Source organism: Lichenostomus cassidix, chromosome 2, assembly GCF_008360975.1.
Source record: "Lichenostomus cassidix isolate B80296 chromosome 2, HeHo_3.0, whole genome shotgun sequence".
NCBI classification, from domain to species: domain Eukaryota; kingdom Metazoa; phylum Chordata; class Aves; order Passeriformes; family Meliphagidae; genus Lichenostomus; species Lichenostomus cassidix.
In genome coordinates this window covers 66,784,899-66,803,221 of record NC_139482.1, presented here as the reverse complement: position 1 = coordinate 66,803,221, position 18,323 = coordinate 66,784,899, and the positions used below count along the sequence as shown (strand labels likewise).

The 18,323-nt window shown below is 46.1% G+C and overlaps 1 long non-coding RNA gene across 1 annotated transcript in view; it reads right to left on the bottom strand.

Annotated features, from left to right (window-relative positions):
• LOC146441551 (uncharacterized) overlaps window positions 1-11,004 on the bottom strand; it is a 74,952-nt gene extending 63,948 nt beyond the window's left edge. Inside the window, exon 1 of the long non-coding RNA XR_014849958.1 lies at window positions 10,831-11,004. This is a non-coding gene — a long non-coding RNA (uncharacterized LOC146441551). The remainder of the gene's footprint in view (window positions 1-10,830) is intronic.
• Window positions 11,005-18,323: the final 7,319 nt, after the last annotated feature.

Sequence of the window (18,323 nt, the reverse complement as noted above, 5' to 3'; positions counted from 1 at the left end):
ACCAAGTGAGCCCCCCCACCCCCCAACACCAATTATGGAGCCTGAAAGGATCAGAGAGAAGAGGTTTGTTTCAGCCAAGAGACTCATTGCCAAGAGGGATTCAAGCAGCTTTTGTTGGGGGAGAAAGGGGGAACCCTGAACAAAGAGATCAGTCAGAGAAGAGGCTCCGGAAGGGAAGAGCCTGGGGCTCAAGGTGATTTCTGCCAGAGGGCTGTTTTGTTGATAAGGGTTACAGAGCTACTCAGTCTGCCAGGCATGAGCCTGCAAATGGTGAAGCATTCCCTGTTGGCCCTGTGATAATGCCTATACCATCTAGTTATACAATAAGCCTTAGGTTGTTTTCCTAAACCAGGCAGTTGCTGGAAAAGCTAAAATAAGCTACTGTTGTCTCACACTGCAGTAAAGAAGTCTCACACAATTTCCTTCTCCCTCCTGATACTTTCCCTCTTCCACGCAGCTGCACAGACCATACTGATGCCATCAATGCAAGATCAGGGCACTCCCAGTCCAGGCAGGGAACAACTTAAAAGAGGTTCAAACTCCAACCGCTTTGATCAGGGGAGTGGCTCCACCACAGCCAAAATAAATGTTTGCTGATAATCCTGTGCCCTCTGTTTGCTTGTGTGGCTCCCATTTTATTAGCCTTCCTATGGTAAATTTTACAGCTGGGGTTAGCGGAGTGATAAAATGCATAGATTATATTCTTCACTGCTGCTGGTTTGCTTTCCCCCAATTTAACGCAGCTTTACCTTGAAAAAATAAATACTTTGATCCAGGATGCTCTCTTGCCCCTTGCAAACCTTCATCTCCTTCTACCACTTGACAGTCATCAGTTCAGAGAACAGCCTGCTCCAGGGCGGGAAGAGGGCAAGTAAAAATCAGATTTCCCTACTGGATGCTTGAGATGCTCTTTATAAGAGCACTCAATTCAGAGATCCTCCTCAATCACTGCACCACTGACAACTTTTAACCCCTCCCTCCCCTCAATGGTCTGCCTCAGCTCCAACAGGATCCCTCAGGTGTTGAAATACAAGTAAGTGCAGGATCCAGACCACGGAAACTTATTGGCATCCTATGATTTGATTTCTCACACTGTCATCACTGAAGCAAAAACTTCAACGTCTATGCAATAGGTTTTGATTCAGCCCCAAACACAATTCCATAATTTTCATCTGCTCCTTCTCCTTGATTTATTCAACTTATGCCCCAACTATTTCTCATTCTGAAAGCCAAGAGAGAAGTCAGCAGAAGAAAAGTGCTTGTGTTGCCTTTATTTTTCCAAGTTCAAACTCCTCGGATTGAAAACTACACTAATCCACATCACTTAGCTGGAGACACCTTTGTTCTATCTACATAAAAATCAAAGATGAGCCTATTTATTAACTGTGGCACAACAAAAGCTGAAGAAGCTGTCAGTAGCACTCTAGTCCCAACACGGAATTCCTATTGCTTTGCAGCAGGCTAAGAAATTACTGTTCAGTCTTTAATGCTGAATATTATGAATGGAAAATAGTTTTGCCCCACAGCTTGTATTTATTATTCATAGCTTGGTTTGCTCCCTAAAAACAGGAAAGCAACATCAAATTCAAGGTCTCCCTGGATTCATAGGGAACTACAGACCCAGATCAGGAACACTCAATACTTTTCCATTCCTAACTCTTTGTCAGCATCTCCAAGGGTAAACATATAACAAGAAGCATGAGAGTTCAGAAAAATGTTGGGACCTTGTGGATGAGTACAAACAAACAGGCCTAGAGCCACTACTACAATGAGCTTTGGTACTGCAATTGCAGAAGGTGGGAAGCAAATAAAACTGCAGGATTCTTTCACGTCCAAGTTGCCACTGCTTGCTCAGACAGTCCTCTTCTACAGTATTTTCTGCAATAGCAAACTGCTCCCAGTGGCCAACAAAAAAGAGCAATATGAGCACAAACCCCAAGTTCAGCCAACCTAAGAAACAGACTCCAGCAGACTCTTGGGTATCTCTGGGTTTAACCACATCAGAGTATTCTGTAGGGGGGTGGGGAAATAAATCTTAGTCCAAACTGTGATAATGATTTGGGGAAGTTTTTCTATGTGGGCTTGACTGAAATAAACTCTCTGTGCAGATCTTCATATAACTGATATCAGCCTCAGTATCGAGAGGTATTTTCTCCATGTTTCTGGGGTTTACCTTCCCCTTAGGATGAAGCCCCAAACACAGGTGAGACAGAGCTAACAGACAAATATTAAATTTTGAACACCTTCTGCTTGAAGTCAGAGGATGCAACCAGATCAAGCAAAGCAGTTTTATCTGGAAAGAGCACTGGCTAAAGGACAAATTAAATGGAGGAACCTTCCAGACACTGGCTAGGAGCACACAGCAGAGAGGACTGGTAAGACAAAGACTCATCACGAGCTTTTTGAAAGAAAGTCCAAAACTATTAAGTTGTACCTTGACAATATGGGGACTTCAGCAGAATTGGCTGAAGGAATTCCTGGTCGTGTCACGATACTGGACTTGTGCTGTAGCTTTGTTTACTTATTTTAGGCTCAGAAAATTCTCAGGCCTGGCTCATACCACAAAACCTTCAGCTAGGCTGAAGGATCAAGATTTCAGGGTGCAGCATGGCTCACATCAAAAGCACTGCTAATGTTTCTGGATTGCCCCACCACAGTGCTGCTCAGGAGGCACTCCCACACCACCACTTTTTCCACCACAGTGATTTCAAGATGTTTCTGCCTCCTCTCCTTCAATAGTAACTACACCCACAGGAAACACCGTAAAATGAGATGCAAGAGAGGAGGATGGGGAACACCATGAAATACAGATATAAATCCAAAGAATTTGCCGAAGTGGTACAGCAGAGGGAAGATTAAAGAGCCAGTCTGCCATATTGCATAAGTGATTACATTTTGTATGATCTAGAGAAAATAAAACCCAATACCCATGCTGTTACTGGAATGTCTGCAAAGATAAATTGTTTCCTTAGAGAGGGAAACACTACTCTTACCTATAAGGTTCTGCACATCTCTAAGTGCTCTTGAGAGCCTGTTGAAGCAGCTGATGTGCCTCAGGGAAGTGCACCCTGCTAATAAAGGCCTGCCCCAGCTGCTCTGGGAGCCCTCATAAACACAGTATCCACAGCAGAGCAGAGCACTGAGGCCCCTGGAGCTGTGCTCATATCCATGCCACCTCAGCTGTGCATCCCCCTTCCCTCCCTCCTTCACACCCACACAAGGTTCATTCTGCTCTGCTGCACACCTCCTCGCAAACCACACCAGCAGAAAGCTGCTCGCCTCTGCCCAGGGCTTTCTTCTTGGACTGGCTCTGCAGGGGTCATAGGAGCACCACAGCCAGAAGTGGGGAAACAAGGTGGTAGGTTAGGAGATGCCTAAACTGCTGTGGGACTGGCGCTCACATGCAGGGCAGTCCTGGATCCTTCTCAGCTTCATGGAAACTCAAGTGCAACAGCAAAAGTAATTTTGTGAACCTAGTCCTCTAGGGAAACCAAGGTTCCCCGCAAAGCTGAGACCCTATTCTACTGGCATCCCTAAGGATACCTTTTTCTGCAGTACCCCAAGCTACAGTTCCTCAGGCCCAGACAAGTCCTAGCTCTCCAGCTGATCCCCCTCCCCATCCTGAGGAGCCCAGCCATGCCATCCTCACATCACCCTGGCTCAGGAGGTACTTGCAGCAGCACCCAGTGCAGTCACAGCAGGGCTGCCTGCCTACATCCATGCTGCATTGTGCAGCAGCCCAGGTTCTGTGCTAATTGGTGCTAATAAATCAGAGGCCAAGACGATGGGACAATGGCTTCCCTCTCACACCAGGAAATCCTGAAAGCCTTGCAACAGTGCTAAAGGAAGGGGAATTTCTAAGTGCCTTTTTAATTTTTTGCCTTTAATTAACATTTTAGAATATTTAAAAAACAGCATTTAGTCAATTGAGCTGACCTTACAGAAGAGGATCTGTCCTGTCCTCCCCACCCTGCCATGAATCAAAACATTTTATGTTCTGAGCCCCCCATCCCTCGGGGAGGAGGTGAGATCAGGACTTCTTTTAATCCAAGGTAACAAAAAAACCAAAAAAACAAATAAATGAAAAAAAATCCTGTTTGGGCCAGCTTTTGCATACCAAAGACCAAACCTGGCTGCTGCCGTGACCAACCCTAAAGCTGCAGCTGCTTTTCCCCTTTGAAGCCCCCCGCTTGGCGAGAAACCTGTGTGTGGGACTGCAGGGCTGCTGCTGGTAGCTCCGAGGCGTGGGACACGTCAGTGCGAAGCTGGGACACCCCTGCCTGCCAGGGTCAGCCAGGAGGTGGCACTGTTAAACTGCTGAGCCTTCCCGCCACACTGGATTTTTGTTGGGTTTTTTTCTCCCGCTCCTTCCTCCCCCCCCCTCCCCCCTCGGTAATCTTTTTCCTGCCTTGGCGACGGCGATACACCATAGCAAAAACTCGGCAGAAACAAAAAAATAAGAGCTGTTTGAGCAGCCGATGGCTTTATGATTGCACGAGTGTTTCGCGTAAAGGGCTGCCTGGCTGAGAGGAACAGGTTTACTCGGTGTAAGGTGATGGTATACAACTTTCTCCCTCTAGCAAGTGCCGGAGCTGTTCTGGTTTAACCCTCTGACACCTGACCCAGCCCATTCAAAGTCCCTTTTTAATTTCTTTTAAACGGCCTACACCCTCAACGCACGGCAATGCAGAGCACCTACCGAGCTCTGACCCAGCAGGCAAACAACAAAAGCGCTTTATCTCGAGGGACAACTTATCGCCCGACTCCCTCTCCCTGAGCAAACATCAGCGGTGGCCGGGGACAGCCAGGCTCCTCTGCCCAGTGCCCGGGCTGCTGGACACTGAAACAGCACTGACCTACCCTGCTCAGCAGTTTGTACCGCGATTTGCTGAGCTGAGGGGACAGTCTTTCCTCATAGGATTCAACAAGTCCCTGATCCCCAGGGAGGAGGCAGCGATGCCGCAAGGTTTTCCAGAATGCATCTGTCGGCACTTTCATGTCCCAGCAAGGCCCCACGGGAGCATGGCTTGTTCACTGAAGGGAGGTGACTGAACAAGCTGCTGCAGTTCACAGCAGTGCTTTGACTCTCTGTGAATCTGTAATAAAGTTCCAAGTGGGAAAAACATTGTCAAAGCATCCTAAAATTATCTCTGCTCACACTTTGATAAGGCAGACACCAGCTTTCTTCATAGACATCCCCCCCATCAGCAACACTTGCTACAGCACAAAGCCCCATCATCCCAGAATTATTGATATTCCTGCAACTATTTCATCATCTGTTTTTAAGAGAAAGATGACAATGAGAACATATTTGCCAGATTCTTACTTCTCAAACTTGTTTAGCAGCAGTGGAAGCAACAGGTGGGAAGTTACTAGCCAGCTGTGACCTGCTAGCTCTCCCTAAGCTGCAGAGGCAGTGGTTGGAGGGAAATCAGTGGTCAGAGGCTCAGCATGGAAACTGCTCATCTACACCATTTCTACTTTCAGGGCTTCAGCAAGCTCATGCTTGAGTGCTGCTCCCTTGAGTAAGGAGGTCCACAACTGCTCGGCCTGCCTTTTTCAAGTAACAGCCCAAATGAGTCATAGCAAAGATTGCAGTGTCTGTGTCTTTTTTTAGTGAGTTAAAAGTTCTCATGGCCACTTTTTTCCTCCCTGAAACTTGGCCTTTCTCTACCACAACTGCAGAAACTACCAGCAAACAAGGCTTTGCAAGCTAGGTAATCTGGGACAGTGGTGCCTCAATTGCTGACTAGAAAGGCCACAGGTTCTTCTCACCACATGAGTACTACACACCTCACTTTTCCTGAACATCACAGGTCACACACAGGTAGACGAGCCAACCTGTGTACATGCAGGCAGCTCAACACCCCCCAGAAGCACTGCCTTTGTTCTAGGCACTCAGAAAAGCCTGTGCCCACTTTCCTCCAAGGCCATCAGAGGGATGATCCTGAGCTGGTGCTACCAGAGAAAATAATTTTCCAAGAGTTCTGGGATTCATTATAGAAATTACCCACATGCACTGTTTTTTTCTGGAAACCAAGCCAATTGCCAGCTTTCCTGAGGGCCTGGCAGCCTCTCCTCTCCCACTGAGGGAGCTCACACCTGGCCTCCTGATACACAAAAGATCATCATGAAACACAGATGGGGCTGCAGTGCCTCAGCTGCAAAAGCACTGGCAGGACCAGCATCTAAGAGTAGCCCACTGCCTACTTTGAAGGGCTCTCTGAACAGGCAACAAGGACCAAGCCACAGGCCTTACAAATTGCCCCACTGGGACCTTACTGGTCAGAGCAAATCCAGTGTCATACACCAACACAGTCCAAGTGCTTTGAAAATAGAAAGGTCCCAGTTAGACATTCATCTTGATTTTTATCAAAGCCACTTTTCTAGGACTTTACCACATGAGGAGATATTTATCACTGAAGTGATAATGGTTTAAGTATCATTTTTGTCCATAGTAAGAGATCATTTCAGCCTACATTGACAAGAGAAAGCTTCCTCCTCAGAACTAAAGCAACGCTAATCCCAGCACAGTACTACTGTTACCCCTTCTGACCTCAGCAGCCAGCCAAAAATGTAGGGAGTGGTAAGTTTCCATTACAAGCAGATTTCGTAGTTGAATGAGGTGTTCCCTCCATCCCTTGCAAAGAATGCACAAATTTCTTTTTGTCTCCCCCCACCATGATGAACACAACCGAGATCAAACAAGCAATGTATTTGCTCATATTCTCATGTCACCTTTTGAAATTCATTTAAACTCTGTTTAAAAGCCTCTCCAAACTTTGACAGTGGCCCTGGCTATTCCTCCTGCAGGACTCAAGGACACTGCCAGCTGTGGGCCACTGACCCTTTCTGTGCCAGAAATTACTGCCCTGCAGAGGGGACAGCTGAGCAGGGCATATATTGCTCCCAAGCCACCTCCAGTAACAGGCTGGTGTGCTAGCAAACCTGACAATACCAGGCATTAATAGATCTGCTCATCCCCTGCAGCAGAGACACAGCCCCTTCATTAACAGCTTCAGCTGTCAGCACAAGACTCAGCAGATTTTGCTTTCCTGAGAATCACCCTCAGATCACTCTTACATCCTTACAACCCCTGTCTGCAGCTGTGCTTCTCCCTCAGGCCAGCACAACCATCCCTGCCATCCCACAGCAAGCTAATCCTACTGGGGAAAAAAAAAAAAAAGGGAAAAGACAAAAAAAGCAGCAAAAAATCACTGTTGGGGGAGGTGAAGCATGTTGGGTTTGTGTCTCCTTAGACAGCTCATTTCATAATCAGGAAGGAGGAACAGAGGAAAGGGGAGAGCTGGAAAGTGTGTTCAGCAGCAGCTAGGCATTAGGACAGACTTCCTCGATCATTACAAGAACACCATAATTTTTTCCTCCTCAGTCCTTTCACACTTGAAAGGTCAATAGCCAGCTGAAGCCCCTGCTGCCCATCGTGTATAAGGGAGGGGTTCCAGTATTTCCACCTCCAGGTAGCATTAGGGGTTTTAGCTGTTTCCTACTTCTACCACAAAAGGGGAGTGGGTGGGTGAGGGTAGGAGTGTGTGCAGATTCTCCCTCCACCACCATTTTTCAGTGAGGTTTAATCTGTTTGCTGTCTGACCTCGGTCTGTTCATGTCTGCAGCAGCCCTTGCTGAAATCAATAGGAAAGATCCTGGATTAAAGTGGGAACGTAATTCCTTCTCTTTCCAAGCAGGAAAGTATTGCTTTCTGCTCTTTAACACTGCTGCATCCTTCATGCAAGGAGGCAGCTGAAATGGCCCATTTTACTTCTACTCACTTTCAAACTCAAAATGGGGGAGGATGAGTCTGATTTGAAAACTGTACTCCAGCCTGTGTTGCCCCAAATAAGGCCAAGAGATGTTTTAAAGAGGTTTAATTCTGTCTTCTTTTGTTGGGATTTTAAGGGTTCTCACAAAACCATCATTATTAAATTGAGCTTCTGGTCTTTTACAGGGCAGATGCTTGCAGCTTGAGAAATACTTGATCTTTTCCCATGAAGGGGAGAAATCAGGTGTGCTTCCTTTCAGGTATGGGATAGGATTCCCACACCCACCCCCCCAGCTCTAGGAACACAAACTAAACACAGCCTTATCTGGTTTTGCAAAGATCAAGATGTTTTCAAGGCTGAATACCATGTGCTCTTGTGGCTTCTGTGAAAAAGAAGAGTACTGAATGCTTAGGGAAGCAACTCTCCTAAACACTTGGGCAGTAAAAGTACGTACTGAATAAGTTTTTTCATCACCATGATGCCTTTCAGGCTGGTCAAAACCTCTTTTTTAAGATTTAATAAGGACTTGTTAAGTGCGTTCTAACAAAAAAGGGAACTCCCCCTTTTTTCCTATGCTATAAAACTTTTTAAAAAATCTTAATCATGCTTGCTCTCACGCTGCACTAAAAGCTGACTCAGAAGACCCTGAATTATTTTGCCTGTTGACTGGGCTCAGTAAAGGAAAAAGCAAACATTATGAAGAGTCTGTTATATACCCTGATTATTGTCATTTTAAGTGCCAGTGTTGCTAATAAAAACACAAAAGTGAGAGGCCCATGAATACTCCCTTAAGTAATGCTCAATATTCCAGAGCCTGAAATCCATGACACAGTAATTATTATCTCTGTTTTGTTTCCAGGGGAGGCTGAGGCCAGTAGCACAGCTGGGAATCTCCTACACTTCCAGCCCAGCATCCCCACTAAAAACTAACTGTCCTGTTCCTGTTTCTGACATACCTCTGGATTCTCAAGCAAGAGGCTGCCCCAAGAGAAAGCAAGGAGCCAGCCCATGACTCACCTGCTCCCAGACTAGTTGCATCCATTTCTCTCCTCCAGCAGGGAAGGAGAGGGGCTGTGCCAGCTCCCCACCCGCACGGGCTGGGGCAGTGCAAGACCTCAGAGCTTTGTGAGTGCACAGGCCTGGCTGGGCTGCAGCCAGGGTCGGCCACAGGCACGGTGTCAGGGGCTGTGCCAGCAAACACCAGTGCTTTTCCCAATCCCTGCTGAAGCGGACAGCACCAGGTGTGCTGCTGAACCAGACCGGGCGCGGCTCTCGTCCATTACAGCCAAGTCTCCGAGATCCTTCACCTTGAGTCAGCCGCTGGCAGGGCTCCCAGGGAGGCACTCTGCTTTCCATCTTCCATCCCAGGGCATCCTGGCAGTCAGGACAGGATGGGCACAAAGTGCTACACCTCTGGTCTAGGACAGTGTTACAAATCCTTTTAGCTAATGTACACATCTATAGGAGGGAATAAACAGTGCCTAGGAGCAACTGAGTCAAAACAGGGTTTGAACTGCTGGAATAAACACACACCAACCCATATGAATACACTTCTATGAGCTGACAACCGGTTTTTATCTGGTTAGCACTGCACTCATCAGTTAATTACAGACCAGCATGTCCACACCATGGTTTCTCTGTGATTTAGTCAAGTCAATTTTCCAAAACACTTTTAACTAATCCAGTCACAACCAAATATGTAGAAACATTTCTCATGATCAGGGACAGCAGAGTACAGTCAGGCCTCTCAGGCACACAGCACACATAAATGCAGCCTTTAAACCCATTACAGAAACTTGCTGGGGCTGCTTACACTACCCATGCCCATTCCAGACCTCTTGCAAGGGCTGCTGCACTCCCCAGTGATGCTGGGGGAAAGGGGTACAGGGCTAGGTCTTATTTGCTTTATGTTAGAAAGGAGTACTTTAAGTGTAAACTGCTGAGGAAGGTTTGTGTTCAGCCCTCAGCCTGCAAAAGGAAGGTAACAAACAGCTGAGGAGCAGTAGCATCTTAAACAGCTGCAGCTGTTTCCCCAGTGAACGTGATTCAGAGCCACAGTGTTCAAGAGCTGAAGCTCAGAACATAGCAACAATTCTTGCAAAATATTTTGCTTCTTGTCTTTTTTTTTTTTTTTCTTCTTCTCCCCCACACAGCTTTTTAACCTCTTGGTGCCTATGCTGAGTTCCTCCCAAAAATAGGTTTCAGGGTGGAACATACTTGCCACTTGATCCATGGCTTGCTAAATTTAGCCAAACACAGACTGCCTGTATAAGATGGTTCTCTTGAAATGTCAGTAGCCACAAGTTGCCAATGTCATCCAGGAAGTGGGACACCACGGCAGTTACATTTTTTACTTAAAATAATAATAAAAAGAAACCTTCATACTCAGTGGAGATGCAACCATAAATTTGATTCCAAAAAGTAGAGAGAGTAAAGAAAGGACAGACTTCAACAAAGCAGCACTTGAGCCAGAAGAGAACCTTTGTTTTTAACATATGTAGAAGAGATTAACTCTTTGTGTATGACTAGAGTCACTGAAAGCTGAAAAAGAGAACAACCCATCTCAACTGGCTTTTGGCATTACGAAGTTAAAACAGAAAACACACTGGTAGTCTAGAGGAAAGTAGGACTTGGAAGAAAAAGAACACACACAGTTCCACCTTCTTAAATTATTAAGTCAGCCTCTGACTTTGCAAATATGTGAGTTCTGAAAAAACATCAAATACCCAACTGGTCTTCCATTCAACAAGGCACCATGATCCATGATAACAGTTTTCCCACGAGAAATGTGGAAAACTTGGAAGGGGTGACCCCACAGGCTGCTAAAGAGCTTTTTTTTGCAGTCCCTGGGAAGCCATTTCTCCCTAGGCTCCTTGCAGCATCTCAAAGAGCCAAATTCTGACACTCAGCATCAATCTAGGTATTCCCAAAGTAGCATTAAAAATATTTATATATTTAATAAAAGGACAGTTATCTGTGAACTTAAGCCCATGTTTAAAGAATTAAAAAAAAAAAACAACATACTTCTTTAAAAGTTATCTGGCAACAGTACCTTTAGAACAAGAGAAGCTCTTGTAGATGGAGTATCAAATTAGTTTATCTCTCCATGAAGGACAAAAGCAATAATCTGAACTAGGAATAATGTTTCCAGCCTCCTCTTCTCCCACTTCCATCCTTCCTAAAGGGAAAATAAGAGCTGCTAGTCAGTCAGGGGTCAGTCCCTAAGGCACAGGAGTGCTGAACGAACTCCATTAGCCCCACTTTGCAAATTCCCCCCTCCCTCCACAGAGAAACCTGCCTAGGCTCTGTTAGGTCTTACAGCTTGAAAATTATCCCAGTTGTAAATAAGCCCCTCTCTATCAGCATGTAAGACTGATCACCTGCTATACATTTAGGCACATGAACCACTTGCTGGGAGTTCAGCTCAGCTAAGCTAAGCTAAGCTAAGCTAATGAAAAGAGGCATCTAAATATGGGTGCAATTAAGGAGTTGTTAGCATGCAAAATCGTCACCCAAAGTCTACAAAAAAGCTAAGTAAGAGCAGAGCTCAGCTTGCCTGGGGCTGCTGAGGTTCTCATCCCAGGATGTACAAACAAATGAGAGTCTAAAACCTGGAGGAATTTAGGAAGCATCTCTGAATGTGGGGCTCTGGGATGAGGCTAGGATACAGCCTCAAGAACTGTCTCACTGTGTTGGCAGAGGTGATGTCTTATATGTCAGTAAAATGTGATATTGCACTCTCCTGGCAAACAGAGACCCCAGCCTTAAAGATACTTTTACAGAATAACCTGTTGCATCTCAAATTTAGCTAACTGTCTGGGCAACAAAGAGCTATTTTCAAGATGAAGATGCCTGAACTTATCCTCCTAGAGACTGAGGCAAAGGAATGGGAGATTAACTGTGAAAAACATGAGTATGGAGAAATAAAGCTGTTATTCAATATCACGCAACATTTTCCCATTTGAAGAGCTGCCTGACTCTTCAGATAGTTAAGCTTCTGGCTGTGATGGGATGGTTGTGGGAAGGGATAACACAGAGTTTTGGACAGCTGTGGGACAAGAAAGTGTTCACTATGCAACCAGTGGTAGAGATGCTTAAGTGTTTTGTCATCAGTATTTTGCAGGACTCTCCATAAACTGTTGACCTACTTGCCCCAAGTCATGGATGATTATCTTCATATCCAATATAAATTTGTGAGATGTGGGTGTCACTGATACCGAGACAAGTGTAACTTGCCTCCTTTCTGGCATTCAGTGATCTGAAAAATTATCCTAGAGAATGATTATAGCAGGAAAAAGGGGAAGATGCATGACAAAAACCAATGGGTGGAGGCAACAGCATCAAAACTGTGCTGATTCATCTTCCCCATATTTTATATTTTAAACTTAAGCTCTTTTCCCCCTCCCCACTAGATATCTCTAGTGTCGACTGAAGACCCAACAGGTATAGAGTTTCATAGTCCTCAAGGCAGCAACATAAAAACATTCACCTTTTTTTTAGCTTGCTTAGAACTTTGGAGTCCTGATGACTGTGGCACAAATCAGAAAACTCAACCAAGTTCCTTGGAGATGTTCACCAGCATAAAAGCTGCAAGCTAAAAAAAGCTTAATTCTTAATTAATTCTTATTTAATTCAAATATCTAGCAATCAGTTGGATGAAAATCTCTCTTTGTTTAACATTCAACAGCTGCTGTTCTATTAATGCCTCCATAAGCTACTAATCTGGGTTCCCCAAGGAAGACCTCCAGCAAGAAAACTCTGAAAGAAATATCAGATCTTAAAAACTGTAGGTCTTTTTTCTGTAAGAGGAGGGAGGGAGGGATGGATTTGAGGATTCAGAAGCACTTTCCAAAGCTTTCGGAGGCTTTGCACAGTTGTACACTCTCTTTAGTTTCAGAGTTCCTCGCTGGGAGCTTCTACTTTTCACGGCCAACTGGAGCTACAAGCTGCACAGATGCATAAACCTCCCCACCAGCACGAGGAGGGAAAGGCCAGCAGGGAAATGCAGGGCATAGTCTGAGAAGATACTGTCAGATTTGTACACCTGCAAACTTCCAATCATAAGAACCAGACCTGAAGCATCATCCTGGGCCAGAGCTCCCCTGGGTGCCTGTAGTTTCAGAACCTGAGGCAGAGCCTTTGACTGCAAAGACTCTTCCTGTTTGTGGTGTAAATGTCACTGCCTGTTAAGAAGAGAGAGAACTGCCCAAGCCATGGCAGCATCACTCAGGTTACACTACTGTCTTGGCCAGCGGTGGGGTAAAACAACCATCATTAAGTCCAGTGCAAATGTTATTCTCATTAAGCTTGTGCCAAGTGATTTGCTAGTTCAGCTAATCTGAATTGGCTGTGGGTACCCGAATGCCAAATAAGCACTTTCCCCTCTTTAATTATAGTCTTTATGTTTCATGATTTAGGTTGCTCCTGTCATTGTTTGCAAGAGTGGATGGGGTTGCATAACAGTGTGTAACATGATACAGCTGCAGACGGGGCTGCTCAACCAGCACAAGCCCAAATAGAGAACAGCTTCTTCTGTTAACCAGCAGCTGAACAACAGCAGGGAAATCTCACCCATCCCTTTTCCACTGGTAGGGGAAAGGGAAGGCCTATGGGCTATTGCTTTACTCTGTTTATGTCCAGCTTGGTACAGCCTTCAGCATATCAGTGAGATTCAGCAAAATTCTCTCTGGTGACTTCATCCTCAAAGGGGAACCCAAACTGGTTCTCTGTGGAAAGTTGCTTTTGGTGAGAGTTTTGCCATCTTTATTTGAAGAAAATGGGAAAGTCACCCCAATAATTTCACTGTTCACTCCTCAAGTGTCAAACCTATTAGGTCTCCCTCAGGCAAAAATCCAACCTGTGTCAGCAGGACTGTTGGGTTTGTCTGTTTTTTGTTTTTTGTTTTTTGTTTTGTTTTGTACAGGGCCTGTAGGATCCAGTCCAGCAACTCTTCAGCCATCATGTTTGGGTCCAGGATTAGTCTGTACTTGACCAGATCCTTGTACTTCTGAGGGAAGTTCTGCGGGAAGAAGGGACAATGTTGCTTTACACTTTTCTGTGGCCTACAGGAGGATCTGAGATCAGAGCCTGGGACCAAATTTTTTTCTTGCATTCTTCAACGTAGTCCCTCTGAAGTCACTGTGACCAGATAAGCTATGGAGCATAGCACAACCTTATGTGGATGCTTGGACTGAGCAACTTATTTTTAGCTCAAAGCTGTACCTTAAGGATTGTCTGTTTTAATAATCCAGAATAGCCCTTGCTGGTACCTGAGAAAATAAATTAATTTAAAATCACACAACCACTTTAGAGTGTTACAGGCACATGTGGATGTTCAGGTTAATTTGTATGGCACCTTGCATACCCATGTTTAACAGAGGAAGCTGCACAGATGTTGCCATTTTTAAAATCAGTGCAACTTCTGAGGTAAAAACTACACTGCAACTGATTGGTTTCACTGTTCTACCCAAAATAGAAATTTTAAGTATGTTCACTGTGATTCTGGAATATGAGGTGTAGGATTTGTCAAATGAAATGAACAGCTGCACATGCTCTTTGCTGTGCAGACACAGACTGAGGAATTTAGAAGCTGATGAGTGCTACTAGATATAGAAAGACCACCTGAAAACCCCATGGGTGCCAATGCTTAGCAACAGCGACGTGACCTAGAAATCCTTTTCACACATGGCTCCTAGTTCAGTGTGTTGCACTGACCTATAATGGCAGCTTAGGAAAAGTAACAGAGCAGTTTTTTCACTTGGTGCATGCCCAAACCTGATCCAAGCACATCCCATAGCACTTTGGCTACCAAGTGCGGATTGCTATTAAACAGACTGCTGCCTACATTAGTCAGGAACATTGCTTACTAAGTATGTTCAGACTTCTGGTTGTCTTGCACCAGCCTATTATCTGATCTTAAAAAGCTACCCGGCATTCCCCTGCCAGTGAAGGCATTGCAAATGGCCATGTGTCAGAACTGCAGCCATCTGCAGATCAGGTTGGTCTGCAGCTCATCATTCGCAGTTCAGGCAGCGAGAGAGGAGATGGAGAGCACAACAAAAGCATCCAAAACACGGCCAGCTAAACATGACTTCTATGCCAGTTCAATTTCCTTGGGACTTTCCCAGCATTCTTACCCCAAATGTTTGCAGCAGTGTTAAGATTCAAGATTTCTTTTTCTGGCCCAGGCATCCTAATAGTTTTTCAGCCTGGCTGCAAAACTGTATAAACAAGGATGAAATTCTGGCCCATGCAAATCATGGCAAAACTCCCACTGATTTGAATGAATCCAGGCTTTCTCCCCGCCACCCCCCTCCACCTTCCAAAATGTATGAACCCAGATTTAAAATACATTTTATAAATAGAGTGCTAAAACTGTACTTTCCAGGCAGAAAAGAAGAGGGAACATCAAAGATTGTAGCCTTGCTGTTTTCATTACACTTTCACTGAGGCTGGTTAATTATGGTGGAACAACAGTTGTGATCCTGTGTTCTTGCTGAGATTGTTATCAAAATTAGCAAAAGTAGTTAAGTCAAAAGAGAGAGAAAGCTGCAAACAGAGTCAGGCCCCAGCCCTAGGAACTTTCTTCCAAATGTTCTCAAGAGTGCCTGTTTGTCTGCTTAACTGCAATTCATCTTTCATTCTCCCCTGTTGCTTATGGACTCCAGTCCTCAGTAGGATGCTAGATTCCTTGGCAAAGAGATGCAGGCTGTGTCGGTACCATTCTTCATACTCCACTGATCATTAACTCATCTGCAAAATTCCTTCCAGATATCTTACTGCTTCCCCTGCGCTGCTCCTATACATCAGTGTACCTCCAGACAATCTTAAAGATTTTAGTTCTGGGAAGAAAACCAGAACTACACAACACTCCATGAGCACCAGGCTTTTCAGGGAGCCTGTGTTAGTTCGGGGAATGCTCCCGAGGGAAAAACATGCTGTACCTTGCCCGCTGATAAGCAGCAACAATCCATTCAGCAGGGAACTGTATGGTCCCACTTCCCAAGAAATGTAATCCCTCTAAGTCAACAAGGCAGGCAGGGCACTGATAATTTTCTTCGAACAGAGCAGACATTATTACATGTCTGGTAGTGAGCGAGCAGAAGTTGACACTATGTGTCTTCGTTACCACAGAAAACTTTTCATAAATAGAGTTGTCTGAACTCTCTCCAAGTGTTTGGACCAGGTCTCCCGTGGTCTGCAGAAACCTGATGAAGTTCAAGGGCTACACTTTTGCTATTCTTTGTCCACCCTCTAATTTGCATCTAAAGCTGTTAGGAAAAGCAAGTACTTCCCTAACAGGAATGAAAGCAGGATGGGATGTGGCATAAGGACGGAGCAGATGATGGGGTTTGCATCGAGTGCAGGGAAGAAGCACATGAGGAGCAGTGAAGAGATCTCGCCACACTTTCTCTCCAGAGATTTGTTCCATGCTATGAAAACACTGGGAAAAGTTCTGAGCTAAGCAGATTTCTTTCACTGAATGCACAAAACCCGTGCTGTCCCAAGGCTCGCAGGAACCGACAGCCATTAGAGGGCAGCAGGTATCTAACACATGCATTGATGGATTCCTTTCGGATACAGGATGATCCGGCCTGCAGAACTCACTGGGCAAAAGAAAAGGTATTTATTTAAAAAAAAATCTCCTTAAAGAAGCACTGTCAGTCAAGCACCTACCCACAGGCAGTACAGCCACATGCCGTCCTATGCCAGGAATAAAAGTGTTGTAATGTCTCATCCTGAATGAGCCATCCACCATGATCCTACCCAGCTATTATCCTGGAGATATAAGAAAGAATTGCATTTCTGGCAAACATCCTGACTTAACAGCTGAATGGAAGTCTGGAGTGAAATATTCATCCCATGGGCTGCCTTCAGCTTCCAGCAATGAAAATAGAAAGGGGAGGAGGGGGAAAGCCCCGAAACACTTGAGCTGAGATACTTGTGACTGTGACGTTATTTGTTTTGCAAGGAGCACTAAAAGCTGACCCTGCCACATAGGTACAATCTCCATTGCTTTATGTCACCTGGTCCTCAGGTGAGTGGCCTGGCCACAGAAGGTGGGGTGTGCTCAGAGCATTGGACCAGCAGAGCATCCCGAGAGCAAGCAGCATCATCTGCCTGGGGAGGAGAGGCAGGGTTCTGCCCCTTGCTGAGCACACTTCAGCAGGAGGCACAGTTTCACTGGCAGCTCCTCTCCATCCCACTGATCCAAAGGTGAAGCCTCTCAGCAAGCATATGGCATAGAGGGGAAATAAAACCAGCCTGGCAAGCCAGAAGCCACTCAGTTCCCATCACTGAGAGCAACTCACTCATCTGCTCACTTTGCCAACATTGAGGCAGCAAGGGCTTAAGACCAAGTCAGAGAGTTGAAGCACAACATGATGCCAGTGATTTCAAGTGACAGACACACCCAGAGAGCTCCTCAGTGCTGGGCTAACTCCAGCAGCCAGACATGCACAGGCACAAAATGTCTGCAGGCCCCTGGGGACTCCCTGAGCTGCTGCAGCACCGCCCTGGGGAGCTGACTGCACTCCCAGGCCCCAGCCCCACAGCCAGCAGCCAGCCAGGGAACTGCCTCCAGCATACCCCAAGATTACCCTGGTTTTGATAGGGAAACGTATCCTCCCCTGTCCACGAAACAAAATGGGTGCCCTGTCGCAATGGCGCTTCCTTCCTCTCCAGGCAAGCAAACTGAGACTACTATGGCAGCTGTAACTTGTGGCTGGTGAGAGCCCCGTGTGGTGATCAGAAGAGCCCTGCCAGCAGGGCTAACACGGCTGGTGGGGGCTGTGCCAGCCCCAGGCATGTCCCCCAGGGCAGGGCTGTGGGGAGCTGGAGATGGGCCCTGCCGCCACACAGTTTGGGCCAGAGCTGATGGCCCTGGGGCTGACATGGGGGCCTGGCAGTGAAAGAGCCTCCATGTCAGGCAGGGCCGCGGGGTGAGCGCTGCCCTCAGGGTCCGAGCAGGTGGGAGCTTTGGATCTACTGGGCCTCCTGCCCAGCACTGCACCGAACAGGCTTGGGCAGATGTCTCTTGCGGGACCTGGCAAGCTCATGGCTGCTGTGACCAGCCTGCTTGCACAGGCAGTGACAGCCACACACCCTTCCCACGAGCTGCCCGAGCCCCCTGCCCTCAGCCTGCCAGCAGCAGTGCCTGACAGCGACCTCACTTCCCATCTTGGTTTCTGCATGCCAGGTTTATGATGGCCATTTGCTTTTGTGTCAGCATTGTCCTTTAACTGAAATAGCTCCTCTTCCTCCTTAGCATTAACCTCCAGGATGTATTTATAGAGAGCGATCATATCCCTCTCTCAGCCTTTGTGGTGCTGGACTAAATAAGCCAAGCTCTTTTAGTCTACTTTTATAACATCAGCTCTCCAACACCCTAATCCTCCCGCTGCCTTTCTTTGCACCTGTTCCAGCATGAATCAATCTTTTTGAACATGAATGACCATAACTGCCCCTCATTGTGCACATGGCATGTCACATTGCTTTCTACAACAGAATTAGTATCTCCCCCTCTTGAGCACTGGAGCTCTGCAT